This window comes from Perca fluviatilis, chromosome 11 (genome assembly GCF_010015445.1).
Source record: "Perca fluviatilis chromosome 11, GENO_Pfluv_1.0, whole genome shotgun sequence".
Classification (NCBI taxonomy): domain Eukaryota; kingdom Metazoa; phylum Chordata; class Actinopteri; order Perciformes; family Percidae; genus Perca; species Perca fluviatilis.
Genome location: NC_053122.1, coordinates 6120896 through 6140655, shown reverse-complemented (window position 1 = coordinate 6140655; position 19760 = coordinate 6120896). Strand labels below are relative to the sequence as shown.

General features: G+C 43.8%; 1 pseudogene; it reads left to right on the top strand.

The window, feature by feature from the left end:
• LOC120567956 overlaps positions 1–18300 on the top strand; it is a 40957-nt pseudogene extending 22657 nt beyond the window's left edge.
• The last annotated feature ends 1460 nt before the right edge of the window (positions 18301–19760 follow it).

Genomic DNA, 19760 nt, shown 5'->3' with positions numbered 1-19760 from the left:
TTGGGAGCAGTAGGCCAGATGGAGCAGGTTACCTCCAGGATCTGTGCTAAGCTAGGCTAGATGGAGCCGGTTACCTCCAGGATCTGTGCTAAGCTAGGCTAGATGGAGCAGGTTACCTCCAGGATCTGTGCTAAGCTAGGCTAGATGGAGCCGGTTACCTCCAGGATCTGTGCTAAGCTAGGCTAGATGGAGCCGGTTACCTCCAGGATCTGTGCTAAGCTAGGCCAGATGGAGCCGGTTACCTCCAGGATCTGTGCTAAGCTAGGCCAGATGGAGCCGGTTACCTCCAGGATCTGTGCTAAGCTAGGCTAGATGGAGCCGGTTACCTCCAGGATCTGTGCTAAGCTAGGCTAGATGGAGCCGGTTACCTCCAGGATCTGTGCTAAGCTAGGCCAGATGGAGCCGGTTACCTCCAGGATCTGTGCTAAGCTAGGCCAGATGGAGCCGGTTACCTCCAGGATCTGTGCTAAGCTAGGCCGGCAATGGAGCCGGTTACCTCCAGGATCTGTGCTAAGCTAGGCCAGATGGAGTGGTTACCTCCAGGATCTGCGGCTAAGCTAGGCTGGATGGGCCGTTACCTCCAGGATCTGCGCAAAGCTAGGCCAGATGGAGCCGGTTACCTCCAGGATCTGTGCTAAGCTAGGCTAGAGGGAGCCGGTTAACCTCCAGGATCTGCGCTAAGCTAGGCTAGATGGAGCCGATTACCTCCAGGATCTGTGCTAAGCTAGGCTAGATGGAGCCGGTTACCTTCAGGATCTGCGCTAAGCTAGGCTAGATGGAGCCGGTTACCTCCAGGATCTGTGCTAAGCTAGGCTAGATGGAGCCGGTTACCTCCAGGATCTGTGCTAAGCTAGGCTAGATGGAGCCGGTTACCTTCAGGATCTGTGCTAAGCTAGGCTAGATGGAGCCGGTTACCTCCAGGATCTGTGCTAAGCTAGGCTAGATGGAGCCGGTTACCTCCAGGATCTGTGCTAAGCTAGGCTAGATGGAGCCGGTTACCTCCAGGATCTGGCGCTAAGCTAGGCTAGATGGAGCCGGTTACCTCCAGGATCTGTGCTAAGCTAGGCTAGATGGAGCCGGTTACCTCCAGGATCTGTGCTAAGCTAGGCTAGATGGAGCCGGTTACCTCCAGGATCTGTGCTAAGCTAGGCTAGATGGAGCCGGTTACCTCCAGGATCTGTGCTAAGCTAGGCTAGATTGAGCCGGTTACCTCCAGGATCGATATTTAATTGAAATCTTCCCCCCGTCTCGTCCAGGTGGAGCGGCTTCCTGCTGTGTGCCGTGGCCATGCTGCTGGTCATCTTCCCCATGTTCACCTTCCCCAAGAAGCTGCCTCCCCGACACAAGAAGAAGAAGAGGAGGAAAAAGCTGAGCATGGACGACCTGTCCAGCGACGACGACGTCCTCAAGGAGAAGAGCAACAACAAGAGCCAGGCGGTCTCCTCGTCCATGGGCTTCGGAAAGGACATCAAAGGTACTGCGGATGTCACTGACGATGTTGGAGGGTCTCTCAGAGTTGTCGGTCTTCCTCCTTTTTAACCCTTGCGTTGTCCTCGGCTCAAATCTGACCTGTTTTCAAAGTTTTTTATATCAGAAATATGGGTTTCTTTCAACCACATTGCCCCAAAAATGCATGCATGTACGTTGTATGGAAACCATACAACATATACTGTACATCCATGCATCCATGTTCTTCGCAGGTAAAAATTTATGATTACATCCACTGAATTTTGGTGTATTTATTTAATTTCATAGCATGATTCACTCACCATCCTCTGATTTTAGCTATTCTATTAGTCAGAATAATTCATAATATCTGCTTTTTTTCAAACTAAAAAATTAGGTATAATGTCATTTTATTAGGTTTATTTACCATGAATAAAAAAAAGCGTTGAAAAGAGGGACAAAAACGTTAAAAAAAGCGCCAAAAACATAGAAAAAGCAACACAAATTTCAGAAAAAGTTCCCAAAAAAAGTGCATTTTTCAATTTTGACCCAGAATGACAGTTTCATGGACGATGGTGAAGACAACACAAAGGTTAAAATAACAGAGTGTTAAATATGAGTCCAGCCGGTCAACATCTGTCTTTAAAGTTTATTCAGTTTGGTAAAAGTACTGTCACATTAATAGTCAACAAACCTGCCCTGAACTCGTTTGGGTTATGGTCATTCATGGTTTGATTAAAAAAAAAGTACAACTGCATTGATTATCTATCCGTCTATTAATTCGTTCTTTTTATTTAAAGACTTATTTTTTGAGCATTTTATGTCTTTATTTGTTAGAACAGAAAGTGTGGGGAAAGAGTGTAGGGAATAACATGCAGCCATCAACAGGATCGCCCATAAGCAGCTATTTTGTAATAATATTGTAGTATTAAAAAAAAACCATTTTCTAGTACCAGCTTCTTTAATGTAATTATTGGCTGGTTTCCTTGGTCTTCTACACCAAACTGAATATTTTGGGGTTTTGGACTAATTTATTAATCAAAGAAATAATCTTGATGTAGATCTTCTGCGCTTTTCTATTAAAGGTGCAGTAGGTAAGACTTATAAAACTACCTTTCTGTCATATTTGCTGAAACTGAGCCCTATGTTCCAGAAGAACTACATGAAGCAGGTCATTTAAATAATAAACCCTGCTCCTCTGGCTCCACCTACAGCCTGGAGTGTGATTTGCAAAAATCCACCACTCCCTATTCAGATGCACCAATCAGGGCTAGGGGTGTCTAACTGCGTGTCAATCACTGCTCATGCACACGCATTCATTCTCCCTTGTGGGGGGAGGGGCTTGGGAGAACGTTTTGGGCTTTAGCAGAAAGGGGGGGGAAGGACTGAGAAGTTGTCGATGTTCACATTTTTTGGCTAAGTCCTGGATCTTCCCAATCCTACCTACAGCACCTTTAACATCGATGTTAAGTGTAGAGCGTACTCTTCTCCCATATTTGAGTGGAAATCCACCACACAATGCTTTCATGATCCGGTCAGGACGAGAGGCCACTGTCGGGAACAAAGAACTTCTTTACAACAAACCAAAATAAAATCTAAACTTTTCTCCCAGTCTGCCCATCTTGTCCTTTTTCCTCTTGCAGACCTGCCCAAAGCGGCAGTGAGGATCCTGAGCAACGTGACCTTCCTGTTCGTCAGCCTCTCCTACACGGCTGAAAGCGCCATCGTCACCGCTTTCATCACCTTCATCCCCAAGTTCATCGAGTCTCAGTTTGGCATCCCGGCCTCCAGCGCCAGCATCTACACCGGTGAGCTCCATTACACTTAACATTTGTTCTTCTACACACCGGGGACCTTTTTTTTTATTGTGTGATTAATTCGCACGTCAAACTAAAAACAGTTTTCCAAACTGTTTTTATCACGAGTACTTTCACGCAGAACGCTATTATTATCAGTCCTTCCAGAAAAACGCAATTATGCGATCACATAATTCAATGCATCAGCCAAAGTCTGCATATTTATGCGGGGGCCGAATTTTTTCAAATACGCCGCACTTTCGGCGCATAAATTGCCGCATAAATTGCCGATTTTCGCGCAAAATATGCGGGGCTTGCATGATTTCATAATCACTGCATTTTCGTTGCAAAAAAGTCACATATATCTGCGTTTACTTCACACAGGAGCAGCCATTTTCCCCTGTTGCCATGGGAATGTTATGAAGTGACGTAATTACGTAACGTGAACATCATCCAAAAGCAGGGTGTTGGGGGGGAATCACTTTTTTTTCTCTTTTTCATCAAACCGCAATTTTTGCCAGTTCCCGCAATTTCATCGCATAAAATTGCATTTTTGCACGCAACAATCACAAAGAAATTATGTACTGTATTACGCGCCGATAAAGCGGCGTTGTTTTTATTTCCCGAAACGAGGTTGATTTCTCTGAGTTTTCGCGACGCGAATAAAGACGTCAACCAATCAGGTTGTGTTGTTTACTGATGAGGATCATAATACAACAACACAGAGGCTGCTGTCTGACCCACAGACTGTACAGACGGCAAATTGTATTACTCCTTTCAACTATGACAAAGGCAGCGTTTACCAGAGACTCTCCTTCCGTTCTTACCTTTCACAATAAAAGCCCTAGACATATGCTACACTGTTTTCCAGAGGGATTTAAATTCACTGAGTATTTCGCTAAAAGGAAACTCAATAAACAGCTTACAGTAGCTTAGTGTTAGCTTTTCCTGCTTCAGGGGGAGACGGGGCCAGAGTCTCCGGAGCTAACGTTATTCCCCGTCACTCGGCTCAGCAGCCGGGGAAACAAGACCTCCGGTGGTTTTGAGGAGCTGCAGCATTTATTTGTGCTCAAACTGCAGACTCTAGCTACTGTACAATCACTTCATATCTCCACCGCTAAATGTTAACTCTCCTCTGCTCCGATTGCTCTCTCTCATCCGCTCTCCGTCACTTTCTCTCTCCTTTCAGCAGCCTGCCCAGACCGAACTCAAACTGTACCTCCGACATGGCAGACGAGCTGGCGCGAATATCCAAAACTTGTATTGAAAACTGTCGCAAATTAGCATCGCTGCCGGTGTGAATAGTTTTGATGTGGCGTCGCTTATTCGCCACGCCCCCGCTGTGTAACGGCCTTCAAACACTATGAACCAGTCTACTCTGAAATCTTTGTCTCCAATAATCGTGATTTACAAACTTAAATGTGACGTTTCAAAAATAGGATTTATTTCTCATGAAACTCAAATTTGAGCACCTTAAAGACCGACTTGTTCTTTGCCTTCTCTATGAACTCCCTTTTAATATCTCTACAGCAGCACAGACAGGATGCAGACAGACCAGAATATTCATACAACACACAGGACTTCAATTTTCTGCCTGTTCAGCGCTGCTCTGATGTTTCTTATCTTAGCGCAGAGCTGCAAGCCAACACACATTAATAATAAAGAAACTGCTGGTCTTCAAATGAAGGGGGCACCTGGGACACAGAGCACTGAGTGCATTACACACACATTTAGAAACACTAAGACTCACACGCACTCACACGAATACAAGCACTTAATGTACTCTACATACACTCACAAGCACATGCTTGAAACAGGCCTGTAGCTACAAGCTCACACGCAGCACGTTAACAGGCTAACAAGGCATTATATATATATATATATATATAAGTTATTTAAAAAAAGCTTTACAACATTCTAGTATTCTAAAATGATAGAAGTTGCATTCAATAGTTGATTTTGCACATTCTTGCACAAACTGCACAGCTCTTTCATTGTAAAAACAGACATATTGTACATATTCTTTTCTTTTTTTTTTCTTATGACGCATGACATTTTTCGTTGGTTATCCTTTGACCTAATGTTCATTTTAGTAAATGCAGCGTAGTCCATTTGGAGATAAGGGTTGGGTTAGCAATGAACGAGAAAGTGGCTGTAACTACAGTGTGCATATTCATATCTGCTTGAAATTTCCCACAATCAACAAGAGTCCAGGCCCGAGGTCATCTAGAGCAGTGATTTTCAACCACTGTGCCGCGGCACTCTAGTGTGGGAGATCGTCCTGTGTGCCGTGAGAAATTATCCGATTTTACTTAATTGGTCCAACAAATTTTTTTTATTGAGTTACTGCAAATAATTTGCCATTGTTGCGCATCTGTGCCTGCAATATGATGACCGGCAGAGGAATGAAATACTATTCTGTATCAGTAGGTGGCAGTATAGCGCAATAATGACCTTGTTGATTTAAGACAATAGAATTACTGCCTCGCGCGCATCCCGCAGTGATAGGATGTAAGCAGTAGGGCCAAGATCATCGATGTAAGCCTGCAAAAGAGATGGATACATTTTTTAAAAAGGAAAAATGCAGATTCTGATCTTATTAGGCTACAATGTGTCATTTTGTAAAATTTTTGGTTGGTGGTGTGCCGCAGGATTTTTTTTATGTAAAAAATGTGCCGTGGCTCAAAAAAGGTTGAAAACCACTGATCTAGAGACAAAATTGACTTTTGGTCATAGCGCCCCCCCTCTGGCAAGAGGAAATGCGCCTTATATGACAAACATCGTCCGATTTGCATGAAACTTATAATGTGTGGTCTACATGTGATACTGAGCCGCCCCCTATACTTTAACCACGCCCACTTACGCAGGCCACACCCCCTTTCATAACATTTGAACCATTTAAGGTAGAGTCTTGTGTGAGGTGTCATTAAACTCAGCAGAGAGTTTCTTCTTTATTGCTTATAGTTTGGCCCGCCCCCTAAGCTTAAGCCACGCCCCTTTCATAACTGGTGACCCGTATCAATGAACTCAGCAGCGACTTCCATTTTTGTTGGTAAAGGTTTGCCCCACCCCCCTATGTGTTAGCCACGCCCCCTTTCACAGCTAATGAACTGTATGACGTAGAGTCTTGTGTGATGTATCATTGAACTCAGCGTGTGTGTGTGTGTGTGTGTGTGTGTGTTTTTTTGTGTGTGTGTGTTTTTTTTTAACAAGCATAGCGTGTGCACGCTGTTGCATAAGCCTAGGCGCATTTTACTAATTTGCTGTTAAAATAACAATGAAATGCTGCGTTATTGACTTTAGACCAGGTTTTTGTTGGTCAATGGCGCGATCACTTCCCGCTTCCTCAAGATAGCAATATGCCAAGAATGCACCTGAACACACCTCCTTGTAAGACCAGCACGCCCAGAATGCACCTGAACACACCTCCCTGTAAGACCAGCACGCCCAGAATGCACCTGAACACACCTCCCTGTAAGACCAGCACGCCCAGAATGCACCTGAACACATCTCCCTGTAAGACCAGCACGCCAAGAATGCACCTGAACACACCTCCCTGTAAGACCAGCACGCTCAGAATGCACCTGAACACACCTCCCTGTAAGACCATGGGCACACAGATGGGTGCAGGTTAATTTGCTATTTAAACGACGCGGGCGCTGGACGGTCTTTAAATAGCTAAGACTCTTGCGTCGGGCTTTGCGCCGCGCTGCGCCGCGTGCAAGATGGGGCCCATAGTGTTGCACTCGGTTGTACACACAAAAAGTGCCCAGAATCGTTCAGAGTTGAGGCTCTGGACCTAAACATCAAGCAAATAATCATAATACCTTTAAATCCTGATGTCCACACTGCTTGTTTTTTTGGCTGCTCATATTATTCTTTGCTTAATAGAAGAGTTAAATCACAAAATAACATACTCACCTTTTGGAAGAACTGATTTTGATTGCAAAGTGCAGCTCATTGTTAGTCACAGTCGCTGGTACCATGACTCATCTAAACCTTCCACACAGAAAGCTGTTGCTATTGATGGCTGAACACCGAACAAATGCATTTTATCCAACAAAATCTTCATTTGTATAGTTTTGGAAACCTTATAGTCATACTTGCGTTGGTAAGATTTTGTCCAAAGACATTCCATCTCGTGAGTCCTTTTTTGTTACCAAAAATGTTTTAGTGTTAGAGTTGCATAACTGTCTCAGCTGTAGGTGGAGTGGGCTGAAAGCCTGTTATTAAAACTGCCACTCATACATATATTTTCATATTATGCCAGCCTTTTAATGGGTGAAATCAAAATGTTTCTTGAAAACCTGCTCACAGACTTGTAAAGGTCACAGGGTTCCAGTTTAATATTAAGTACATTGCTGTTAAGGTTCTCTTGTGTATGAAGGGCTTTCCTCGATTTAAAGAAAATCTTAGTCGACTAACATTTATACGATTTTGTCGACTAATCGATTAGTTGACTTAATCGACAGGGAGGCTGGGTATCGCCAATGATATCCCGATTCGATTCAGACATTTTCACACACATTTTTCGATTTGATACCAATCAGGTTAGGGAAATTTCAGTTACAATACCAATTTTGCTTAGATATAAAAGAGCTTCTCAGAGAACTTCTGCTGTAAATTGTACTAAGCAAAAGCCAACCCTCAAATATTTTTTAGAATGCACCAGGTTAATGTTTACATTAGGAATTGGCTACCAAAAAGTGGGTCAATTCACTACATCTACGGTGAAAAGGCAGATATTTAAAAATGTCTTGATTTTACTAATCAATATCCGATTCAAACAAAGTTTTTTTTAACCCAGCTCTAATCGCCAGATTTGTGCTCTTTGAGAGGTCGTTCAGACCAGATAATTGCAGTCCATTTACCCTCTTAAAACTGAGTTTCTCCACGAAGAAACATGCAAAGCACCACTTTAAATTGTGAGATGTGCTGATAAGTTTCTTGGAAATAAGACATTCAGCATGAATAAGCCTAATGACTAAGAGCAAAACTACCAATTAATTGACTAACCGTCAAAGAGAGGGCAGCCCGAGTATGACTGATTTGATAGTCTGTAGTTCTCTTCCCTCAGCAGAAGAAGTATGATGTTGGAAATCATTTTGCCCCCTGGCTTGTTAAGTATTCTGTCCCTGGACTATGTACCAATAGCAGGAGGCCATGCTCCGCCTTTGCGCCTCGGTGCATAATAATTTGTTTTATGAAATTAGAGGACGCATCTGTCTCATCAGATTGTCATCTCTTTTGATTGGACGCGCCTTACCCAGTCTGACTTTACCTGGAAAGACAGATTAGTCACTTTTCATTTAGCCGAGAAGTTGCTACATTTAATTAATTCAGCCTTTCCTTTGCTTGTCCGTTTACATTACACCACAACCGCACGGACAGAAATTTCAAGCACAACCAAAATTCCATTTTTCAAATGTTACTGTCTGTACCCAAGCATGGCCTCTCCTTAGGAGCATTGCACCAACTCGCTACCGTTTTTATCAGCATTTAACGTACAGTTGAACATTTATTTTTAGAAAATAAGCAGTTAATCCAATATTGTACATTTTGAAAATGTCAGGAACTAGAATTTGATTATTATATAGTATTAGTAATGGCAGTGGAACGCCAGACTGGACTGATAATGGCAGTAAACACTGATTTGCACAGGAAAGAACATTATTTAACACCTACCAGAGGCTCTACTCCCTTTAAGGCCACCCACACTAAAAATGTGCGCTGTCATGGTAATGTAATTTTCTTTAGGTCTTGTCTTGTTGTTGAAGAGATAGTGAAGACTGCAAATACCAGTTATATAATCTACAGATGATTCAGTTTGTTGAGCTTGAAAGAAAACTATGACTTAGAAAATCTGTAGAAGAGTAATAAACAAACTTATTGGCTAACAAAACAAGCTTGAGCTGTTTTGACACTTGGTTAAAAGAAATATAGTGTCAACAAACAACACACAGAGAGTGGAAGGTAATGTGCAAAGCCTGACATGTGTGCCGGATGTCAGGCTTTATCCTGGAAATGTACTTCCGTAGATCCAGGCTACTACTGCTCCAAAATTACAAGATGGAAGCTCTGCTGCTGTAGATTGGGGTCCTGTTAAGTTATATTATATTGTGTTTTACTGAGAGGTGTTTTAAATATTTTGTCCATCCCATTCATGTCAATGAGAGTAGACTAAATAAAAGATGTCACACACATGAGTGTATGTGACATTGTCATAGAGAATGGAAAGAGATTGCGTCTTTAAAGCTGCATTAATTGATTTCTGTCCACAAGGGGGTAGACAAAAACAGCTGGATGATAGAGACGTGACAATCATAAACTAGTAGTTATGGCTACACATCCAGCAGACTAAGAGAAACATCTTTTCATTTGGATATGTGTGTTTGTGTCCACTTGATGAATGTAACTCAATATTCACTCTTGTAGCTCTGGTTTGGTCTCCACCAGCTCCTACGTCTCTTTAGCTGCTAAATGCTCAATTTTTTTGTTACCTAACTTTGTTGGTCTGCTGTTTGGTGCCGGGTAGGTAATGTACAGTGGGGTTTATCGGAAATTATTTCCTCAAAACAAAAGGGAGTTTTTCCTCGCCACTGTCGCACCAAATGCTTGCTCTTGGGGGGGAATTGTTCTGTAAATCATAGAGTATGGTCTAGACCTTCTCTATCTGTAAAATGTCCTGAGATAACTCCTGTTTTGATTTGAAACTACAAGTACAATTTAATTGAATTACATTCATTGTATATTTAAAATACAGTGATTTGTGGAGATTTTAAGCTACACACGGGACATAAAACTTGAGATATATTCTAATTTACCACATTTCTCTGTCGCCTGCTTCTACATCATAATTTTCCGGTTTTATCTGACTAGACTTGCCGTGAGATGCTTTGAATAAAGACAGTATGTTATTTCCCTTGCAGCATATGAATAAGAGAGTTATCTAAATGTCTAATATGCACCTTTCCTTTCTCCCCCCCACCCCCCCAGGTGTGATTATTGTACCGAGCGCCGGCGTGGGCATCGTCCTGGGCGGCTACATCATTAAGAAGCTGAAGCTGGGAGCTCGCGAGTCGGCCAAGCTGGCTATGATCTGCAGCGGGGTCTCCCTGCTCTGCTTCTCCACGCTGTTTATCGTGGGCTGCGAGAGCATCAACCTGGGAGGAATCAACATCCCCTACACCACCGGGTGAGTGAGGAGGGGAAACTGTGAGCGGGAAATTCGGGGTGGAGGAGGGGGGTAGTGGGTTGTCACACATAACTGCTGACGAGGAAGAACCCCGTCAGTCTAGCGTCAAGGCCGTTCTGTGTCTTCCCTGAATCAAAACATTTCGAGTGACGACTGTGATGTGGCTGTGGAGGACGGAGGGAGGCAGCCAAAACAAGTATAGAGGAGAGAAGGAGAAGATAAACAGATGCGGAGGAAGAGTTACAAAGATGAACACCCACAGAGAATTATGAAAGAGGCTGAAAGAGAGAGGCCAGCTAGAGAAAGAGAGGTAGCCTTAGTGACCATTGTAACGTCATCGCAACACATGAATAGTACGTTTCTCCCTCTCTCACTCTTTTGTCTGCCTTATTCTCTGTCTCTGTACAAGCCTGTTACATTGATCCAGTTAAACACACTCCTGTTTAAACCTGATAGATGTCCTCTCTCAAAGCCGCAAACATCTCCCCCAACTCATTAAGATAAAGGTTGTGAATATGGCTGGGTTTCCGATATGTATCATTAGTCTTGTTTATGTATTCTTAGATCAGGTATTAGAAAACCTTTCCTACTTTAGACTATATTTTATTAAGTATCGTAGTTGTATTGATATAAAAACTAAGGTGTTTTGGTTTCTGATTTAAAATCATAAAAAGAAAATAAAAAAAAAACTTTGTGTTAAATGCAGAATCCCAGAGTTTAGTATTTAGGTAACGTTAGTCTACTGTTAGGTAGTAGCTGGCTTTAAAGGACCAATCCGGCGCAAAATGAACCTAAGGGTTAATAACACATGTGTACCGAGTCGACCGTTCTCTGGGATATGTTTTCATGCTAATCGAATGTGACCAGTTTTAGCGCAAACCGCTAATTAGCTTATAACGCTAGTCGTCGCAGCACGGGTAAAGTAAAAATAAATCGCTATTTCTACACCACTAACAAGACTCAAAATAGCACCACACTTCAACGGTAGCATAATGAGGGTCCCTACATGTAAACCGAAGCATTGAGAACTTTGTAAGTGTACAGACAGTTTATTAAAAAGATAGATTATAAAGACAGTACCGTTCACGTATAGAGGCGGGCGCCATCTTGTGAAAACAGTCACGACCAGCTATTTTGAGCCTTGTTAGTGGTATAGAAATAGCGATTTCTTTTTACTTTAGCTGTTTAGCGTTACAAGCTAATTAGCGGTATATGCTAAAAATGGTCAACTTCAATTAGCATGAAAACATATCCCAGGGAACGGTCGACTCGGTACACATGTGTTATTAACCCCTAGGTTCATTTTTCCGACACCGGGACGTCCAACTATCTGCAGCTAAAGACACCGTGGCCATCGTCAAGTCGGAGTTGTCAGAGAAACAACACCGACGGGACTTTATGGTTCAATGCACCTCGAGAAACTCAAGCTGTTGTTGTGAAGTACCCTTCTGCCATCTAGTGGTTCCTTTTTTTGTTTAACGGCAATTGACTGGTGAAATAAGTTATTGTTATTTCATTTTAAATTAATTATTTAAAAGTGACCAAATGGCCTTAACCATAAACGAGCTGCTCTTTAATGCCGTTTTATGCTCTTTTTAGTTTCTCCGTTAAGGCACCGGCAAACTTTAAAAGCATTGTTAAACCAACGGTATCAGAAAAAACCCAAACGATATACAACCCTAAAAATGAGTAATCTGATTAATCAAGAAAATAAGCTACAGATTTATAACAAAAATCATTTTTAGGTGCAACCCTAAAAATCAAAGTCTTTTTTTTCACATGTTCCTGCCACTTAGCTCTTTGTCATGTTTTGGTGTCGTACATTTTGATCCGGATAGAAAAGGCAAACAGATGTTCCACTACAACAACACTATCATTGACTTTTTGGCATGAATACATAGATGCAGCTTTCACTGTGGTCAGCCGTTAACATCCATTACTAACAGATTCATGATGTCTAAACTTAGACATTTTGTAATCACCTCCCTCGGGGGTCACTCCTCTCAGGTCGCGTTTTAATCCCAGGAGGAAACTGGTTCTTTAAAAGCTTTCACTTGTATCTGAGACAGCCGTTTGCAGACTGCAGTTTGGCCTTCTCTCGCATGAAGCCATTTCCCGGTGGGACGGAGTCAGTGGTTATTGCCCCGTCTGTGGCCGACGTCCGGTACGAAGCGTGTGTGCAGATCGGCCCAGGATAACAGATAGCCAGCCAGTAATCAGAGGCAGGGTTTGTTTTTTTGGACGGAGCGTCCCTGAGAGTGATTACATGGCAACGATGGAAAATGTCCAAGGACAGCTTGGAAGAGACTTTCTCTGGCAGACTGCATTCATTTTTTCCTCCCTCTGTGTTTTTATTTATTTCCCTCTTTGTCTGTCTGTCTGTCTGTCTGTCTGTCTGTGCCTGCCTTTCTCTCTGTATCTCTGTATGTCTGTCTGTCTCTCTCTCTCTCTCTCTGTCTGTCTGTCTTTTTTTGTGTCTGTCTCTCTGTCTGTCTGTCTGCCTTTCTCTCTGTATCTCTGTATGTCTGTCTCTCTCTCTGTCTGTCTTTCTTTGTGTGTCTGTCTGTTTGTCTCTGTCTCTCTGTCTGTGTATCTCTGTATGTCTGTCTGTCTCTCTGTCTGTCTGTCTCTCTGACATGTCTATATGCCTGTCTGTCTGTTTGACATGTCTACTGTATGTGTCTGACATGTCTGCCTGCCTTTGTCTGTCTGTCTCTCTGTCTGTCTGTCTCTCTCTCTGTCTGTCTGTCTGTCTGTCTGTCTCTCTGTCTCTCTGTCTCTCTGTCTGTCCTTCTTGCCCTCATCTTCAGCTCTGTTTCTTTAATGTTATTTTGTTATCTTTTTAATGTATCATTTTTCTTTCCTTTTCAATATCCTCTTTGTCTCGCTATGATCTCTTTATCGTTTTCCCCTCTCATCCCTCATCAATCTCTTTCTACCCTCTAATCTCTCATCCATTGTATATCTCTTCTTTATGTGTCTCTTGTCTTTCTGTCTTGTTTCCACAGCCCTCTTTTCTCATTATCATCCTTTTTGTTCCTGTCCTTTGTCTTCATCAATCACTTTCTCTTTCCAACCCTTCCTTTTTTTCCATTCTGCCTTATCTTCAATCTCATTTCGGCTTTTGTTCATCTTTCATTTTCCGTCCCTCTTTACTTTTTTCTCTCCAATTCTTTTGCTTCTTTTTCAGTTCTCTGTTTTGCTTGCTATCCAGTTCATTAATATAGTTTTTTTTGCCATGTTTTTTTGGACGCTCGGTTGGTTTGTTTGTGCATTTGAAGTATTTGAAAAATCAAAACGACTATGTATCGCCATAAAATTTGGTGCAGACGTTTAGATCTCCAGATTACATTTAGATTCTTAACATTCACATCACACAGCTACTGTAGATAATTTAAACTGCTGAATGTTTTATCAGTGTCCTCTTTAGCTTGAGCTCACAGTTGAAGGAGTGCACAAGAGAAGAGTTTTTCAAAGCACCTTGGGAGTTGTAGTTAGTCTAGTCTAGTCCACTTCCCTTCAGTTGTTATGTCCACAGAGTTCAAAGAACCAGATATTCTTATTTCATTACTTTACCGGGAGAGTTTCATGTCCATTCAACTGTCAGTCATGTTACCTTGATGAGGCTGAAACTAACCCCAAATAACTCTTGACATTTAGCTCCTAGCGATCTTCAAATACAGAAGAAAAAAATATATATTTTTAAATGCAGAACCTAAAGAGCTGCTGTGTATTTTTCTCTCTCCAGACCGACTCTCACCATGACCCAGAGGAACCTGACCGGAGGTTGCAACGTGAACTGCGGCTGTAAAATCCACGAGTACGCTCCAGTCTGCGGCTCCGATGGCATCACGTACTTTAACCCCTGCCTGGCCGGCTGCAACAGCGTGGCCAACGACAGCACCGGGGTGAGAGGCAGGGAGGGCAGATAACCTGGACAAGCTAATGCATTCAAAAAGAATATCAAGCTTTTACACATTTAGTTTCTGTGCTTATCTTAGAACTGCGAAAAAGTGGTCGAAGGATTGGGATTTCACTTGGTTTTCACTTGCGGTCTTCTTGATGATGGATCCTAAAGTGCCTAAAACTCCGTACATGTATCTCACTACCCTCCAGATCCGTAACTACTCGGACTGCGCCTGCGTCCAGAGCCGGCAGGTCATCACGCCATCGTCCAGCGGCCAGGGCAGCAACCAGCTGCAGCTCGTCATCGTCAAGACCTACCTGAACGAGAACGGCTACGCCGTGTCGGGGAAGTGCAACCGCACGTGCAACACCCTTATCCCCTTCCTCATCTTTCTCTTCATCGTCACGCTCATCACGGCCTGCGCCCAGCCCTCCGCCATCATCGTCACCCTCAGGTATCACCTTCTGAAATATACAGTCGGTTTTACCCAAACAGTGAAATGTACTTTGTTACGTTACACCACTGTTTGGTTCTAGGGTTAGGTATCGTTTGGGGTTTTTTCTGATACTGTTGCCTGACCCGATGCTTTAAAATAAAACAGAATAGCACAAAACAACAATCGGCGACATTAAAGAAAAGCTTGTTTATTGCTAAGGCCATATGGTCAAATCTAAATGATTAAAGGTCCTATGACATGCTGCTTTTTGGATGCTTTTATATAGGCCTTAGTGGTCCCCTAATACTGTATCTGAGGTCTCTTTTATATAGACCTTAGTGGTCCCCTAATACTGTATCTGAGGTCTCTTTTATATAGACCTTAGAGGTCCCCTAATACTGTATCTGAGGTCTCTTTTATATAGGCCTTAGTGGTCCCCTAATACTGTATCTGAGGTCTCTTTTATATAGACCTTAGAGGTCCCCTAATACTGTATCTGAGGTCTCTTTTATATAGACCTTAGTGGTCCCCTAATACTGTATCTGAAGTCTCTTTTATATAGACCTTAGTGGTCCCCTAATACTGTATCTGAGGTCTCTTTTATATAGACCTTAGTGGTCCCCTAATACTGTATCTGAAGTCTCTTTTATATAGACCTAAGGGGTCCCCTAATACTGTATCTGAAGTCTCTTTCCCGAAATTCAGCCTTGGTGCAGAATTACAGCCACTAGAGCCATTTCTGTGTCTGTAGCTTTAAATGCTATTGAGGAGGAGAGAGGGGGTGTGGCCTTGACCAACTGCCATACTTCGCTTGTTTGCAAGCCATGATGTCTCACTCTACAGTTACTGTCAGCATTTTAAACGTGTTTAATATTTTTCTATTATTATGATGATCCTGAGTCTTGACCTTTCTGTGTGGTTTTTGTGTGTTGTGCAGGTCTGTAGCGGAGCAGGAGAGGCCGTTCGCTCTGGGAATGCAGTTTGTACTCCTCAGGACTCTCGGTGAGTAAAAAGAACTTCAGGAAAATTTGGTTAGGGTTAGGTGCCTTGAAATCGACGGTCGCAGCGCTGCCTTGAAGTCGACGTTGGGGGCTTAAAACTGGCTTTCAGAGTTTGGTGTTTTAAGCCCCCAACGTTGTCTTCCAGGCAGCGCTGCCTGGAAGGCACTAGGATTGTTTAGGTTAGGGTTAGGTGCCTTGAAGTCGACGTTAAGGGCTTAAAACACCATGGAGCGTGGCTTTCAGAGTTTGATGTGATGCGCTCTGTTTGGATCAGTGCAGCAGTACAGAGGAGGAGGAGAGCGTCAGCTCAATGCATTGATTGTAAATGCACTGCACATTCTGTTACTGCTGACTGATGAGCTGATTCTCCTGAATAAGGAGGAAGGAGGTAAATTGGATTTGATACATGGGGCGTTCAGAGAGCTGCTGTCAGTATGAATCAGTCCGAGAAGAAACACAAACCGGGGGTGGGAGGTTTGAAAGACGGGTGCATTAACCAGGAATTGTAAGTGTGAAATAAAAGATGCTTTGGATTATGAGAATTGTAGGAAACAGCATTTTTGGGGCCAGGATGGGATACCTCATCTTTCTTATTCTTCTTTTTATGTTTCCTGCAAGTCCAACAACTTTACTAAAGTGTGATGCTCTGTAACTGGAGTAAAATACACAGGATTCAGATTTACAGTTCAGATTCTCTTAGTTAAATTCAGTGGTCCAGTGGTTAGCCCTGTGGCCTCACAGCACGAAGGTGCCGGGTTCGAGTCCTGGTCGTCCTGGGCCTTTCTGAGTTAGCATGTTCTCCCCCCGTGTCTGCGTGGGGTTTTCCCCGGCTGCTCCGGTTTCCCCCACCACTAAAAACATGTTCCCCTCCCTCTCACTTAATTGGAAGTCACCTTGCATAAAAGCGTCAGCTAAATGACATGACATGTAATGTAATCTAATGGTTATTTCTATTCTCACAAGTTTGCTCATTTCTCTCTTTCTGTCCCTCTTGTCTCTTCTCCTCTCCCTCAACTTTTATCTCTCTTCACTTCCCCTCGCAATTTTCATGCCTTTGGGTATTTTTTTTTTTTTAAAACTGTTCTCCTCACTTCTCTTTCCTTTCACTCTCTTCTTCGCCCGTTCCCTTCCTTGACTTTCCTTTGATACTTTATCTTCTGTTGTTTCTTGATCCTTCTCTCCTCCTCTTCCTCCATCATGTCTTCTCTCTTCCTTTCCTCCCCTCCCCCTTCTTTTCCCTCTCTTCTCCCCTCAGCCTACATCCCGACGCCCATTTACTTCGGCGCCGTCATCGACACCACCTGCATGCTGTGGCAGCAGGACTGCGGCGTCCACGGCTCCTGCTGGGAGTACGACGTCACCTCCCTGCGCTTCGTCTACTTCGGCCTCGCCGCCAGCCTCAAGTTCTTCGGCTTCCTCTTCATCTTCCTCACCTGGTACTCCATCAAGTACAAGGAGGAGCGGGTGGAGCGCTGGGTCAAGCGCCACCTGTCGCCCGTCGACACCGTGGGCAGCCTCGTGTGTACCACCGAGGCCCACAAAGGGCCACCGCGCCCCGCTCCTGCCCGTCAACATCCCCCGCCCCACGACCCGCGCGGACCTTAAGCAGACGCGCATCGGTCCCTCAACCGGCCGGCGCGTCAAGCACCCAGAGCTGCCCCGGGGACGAACTGAAAGCAGTGAGTCCTCCCCCGGCGGCGCCGCCATCGCCTGCCGCGCCGCCTGCCCCACACCGGCCCGTTCGCTGGAACACGTTTCGGTCCGGGTCTGAGCTCCAGAAAGGGAGGGTGGGTGGTGAGGTGAGGCAGGTCTCCCCCTCTGACATCTGTTTTTATTCTGAAGTCCAGTCAGCTGATTTTTTAGCCAACTGTCAAAGGCACCCAGTCATCCCGTGGAGGTCCTGCTCTCATCTCATCCCTCTCGTTAGCCAGGACAACGATCTTTTTTTGCGCTGGCTTTTAAGTTCTGTCTGCATCACCGGCCTCTGTGGCTCAAAAAAACTATCAACTGGGCGTAAAAAAAATAATAATAATAATTTGGGAAACCAACCAGCCCTGGAGTCCCTCATCCGACACGAAGGATCTGCTCGGTGGGTGAAAAATGTTGAAAGCGACCAGGTGTTTTTCTTTGTGATCGGTCAGCAGGCGGACAAAGGCTTAGCTTCCCCCGCTTTGGATGGAGGAGAATTCATCGCTCAAAAAAAATTAAATAGATAAAAAAAACACCTTCCACCCCCTGCAACCCCACCTCCCCGGCAATATGTGCCTTCTGTCACCACTGTCCTCAAATGTACAGTAAACAGGCAAACACACTGGACGTCCCTCGGACTGAACTGTAGGAAACTATAAGTCCCCTGAACGGGTACCTCAGTCCTCCTGAGTCCCTCTCACATCACTGCTGTGTGCTTCTTCTTCTTCCTCTTTCATTTGCGTTTTTAATTTCTTCACCGTCATGCGAGTGATTATTGTTTTCCGGACACTGCATATCAGCGCTCTCATGGAACAAAAAAAAAAAAAAAAGAGAAAAAAAACCCTATGGAAATGTGATAACACTTCACTCAAGTGTTAAGAACTGGAAACCGATGGCATGGTGCTATGTGATAAACCTTGTTTAGTGTCAATTTTTTCCCCCTGTTCCTTTGCTTTTTTTTTTTTTTTTTATATAAGGGTTAAAAACATTTGAAAAGAACCCAACTGGACAACAGGTCACTGGGCTAAGCAGCTTGGCACGCAGCGACTGCATTCCTGTGCGATGCAAGGCCTTTTGTTGCCCCCCTCCCTGACACAATGACAGAGTATTACCGCTGGAAGTCGGATTGTTTGGCTTTCGCCAGCTCCATACAATGCGTCCATACATCCGAGCCGTTCCCCCCCCCCCTGACTCAGCCCCGTGATGAAGTGGTTTAACCTGAAATGAACAGGATCGGCACTTTCCTCCTGATGGGAAGAGTCACCGGGGATATATTCAACAACGGAAAATAAAAAAAATATTTCAAAAAGCCACGCTCGGAGACGTTTTTCCGAGCTCGGACTGGGAAAAGTGCTCGGGCATTCTCCACGGACTGTGTTTCTGACTCTTTAGCGGAAAGACGCAGCCAAGAATTTACCAACGGCAGCGCCGACGTTTCTACCGGACGCGTAGACAAGACGAGCAGTCGACCGTCGTAGTTGAGTCGTCTGTTCTTCCTCAGCTCCGGAGACGAAGGCTGCTGGTGAATTCCGGGGATGGTTGATTCTCAAGTCCCAATGATTTATGGGTAATGGCTGAATAGGCTTTGCAGTTTTTCTCTGCCACATATCAGACCAGACAGGCAAACACTTTGCACGTTAACAGTGTGGAAAGTCCAAAAGATAGCAACAGTTTCCAGTTCGTGAAAACGTTGAGACATTTAGCAAAAAATCACTCTGATTACGCTTTAAAGTGAACCAACTAATCTACAGAGAAACGGTCAAAAAGAAGTGAAAAAAATGCCCGTCACACATCACGTTTTTGTTCAACTAAATGAGATGAATTCCCTAAATAAGACGATCGGTTTTCAGTGTTGCAGAACACAGAAAAGCAGCCAATGCTCACATTTTGAGCGGCTGTACATTTTAAACGTTTGAGGTTTTTTTTGCTTGATAAATGACTTAAACCTTCAATCGATGATCAGAAATGTTCATTTAAATTCATGGTTAATGGTTTTTAGCACTAGCTCACAGTCCCCAGTTTAGGTTCCTGTAGTCAAAGAACCTAACGTGCAGAATACTTTTTTCGCTGCAGACATTTTAACACGCAATTATTAACACTGGAATCTCATCGAGACACGCAAACTTTTGACGAAGGAAATGTTACCTCAAGTTTCATTTCGTGAGCTGTATGCTTTTGATTTGAACTGTTCTGTAGTTTGCAGTCGTGTCACACAAGACTGTTGTTTTGCCAACTGCTAATTCCAACGGCATTAATGAACTTTACAGCTCAAAAATGTTCTACCAAGGAA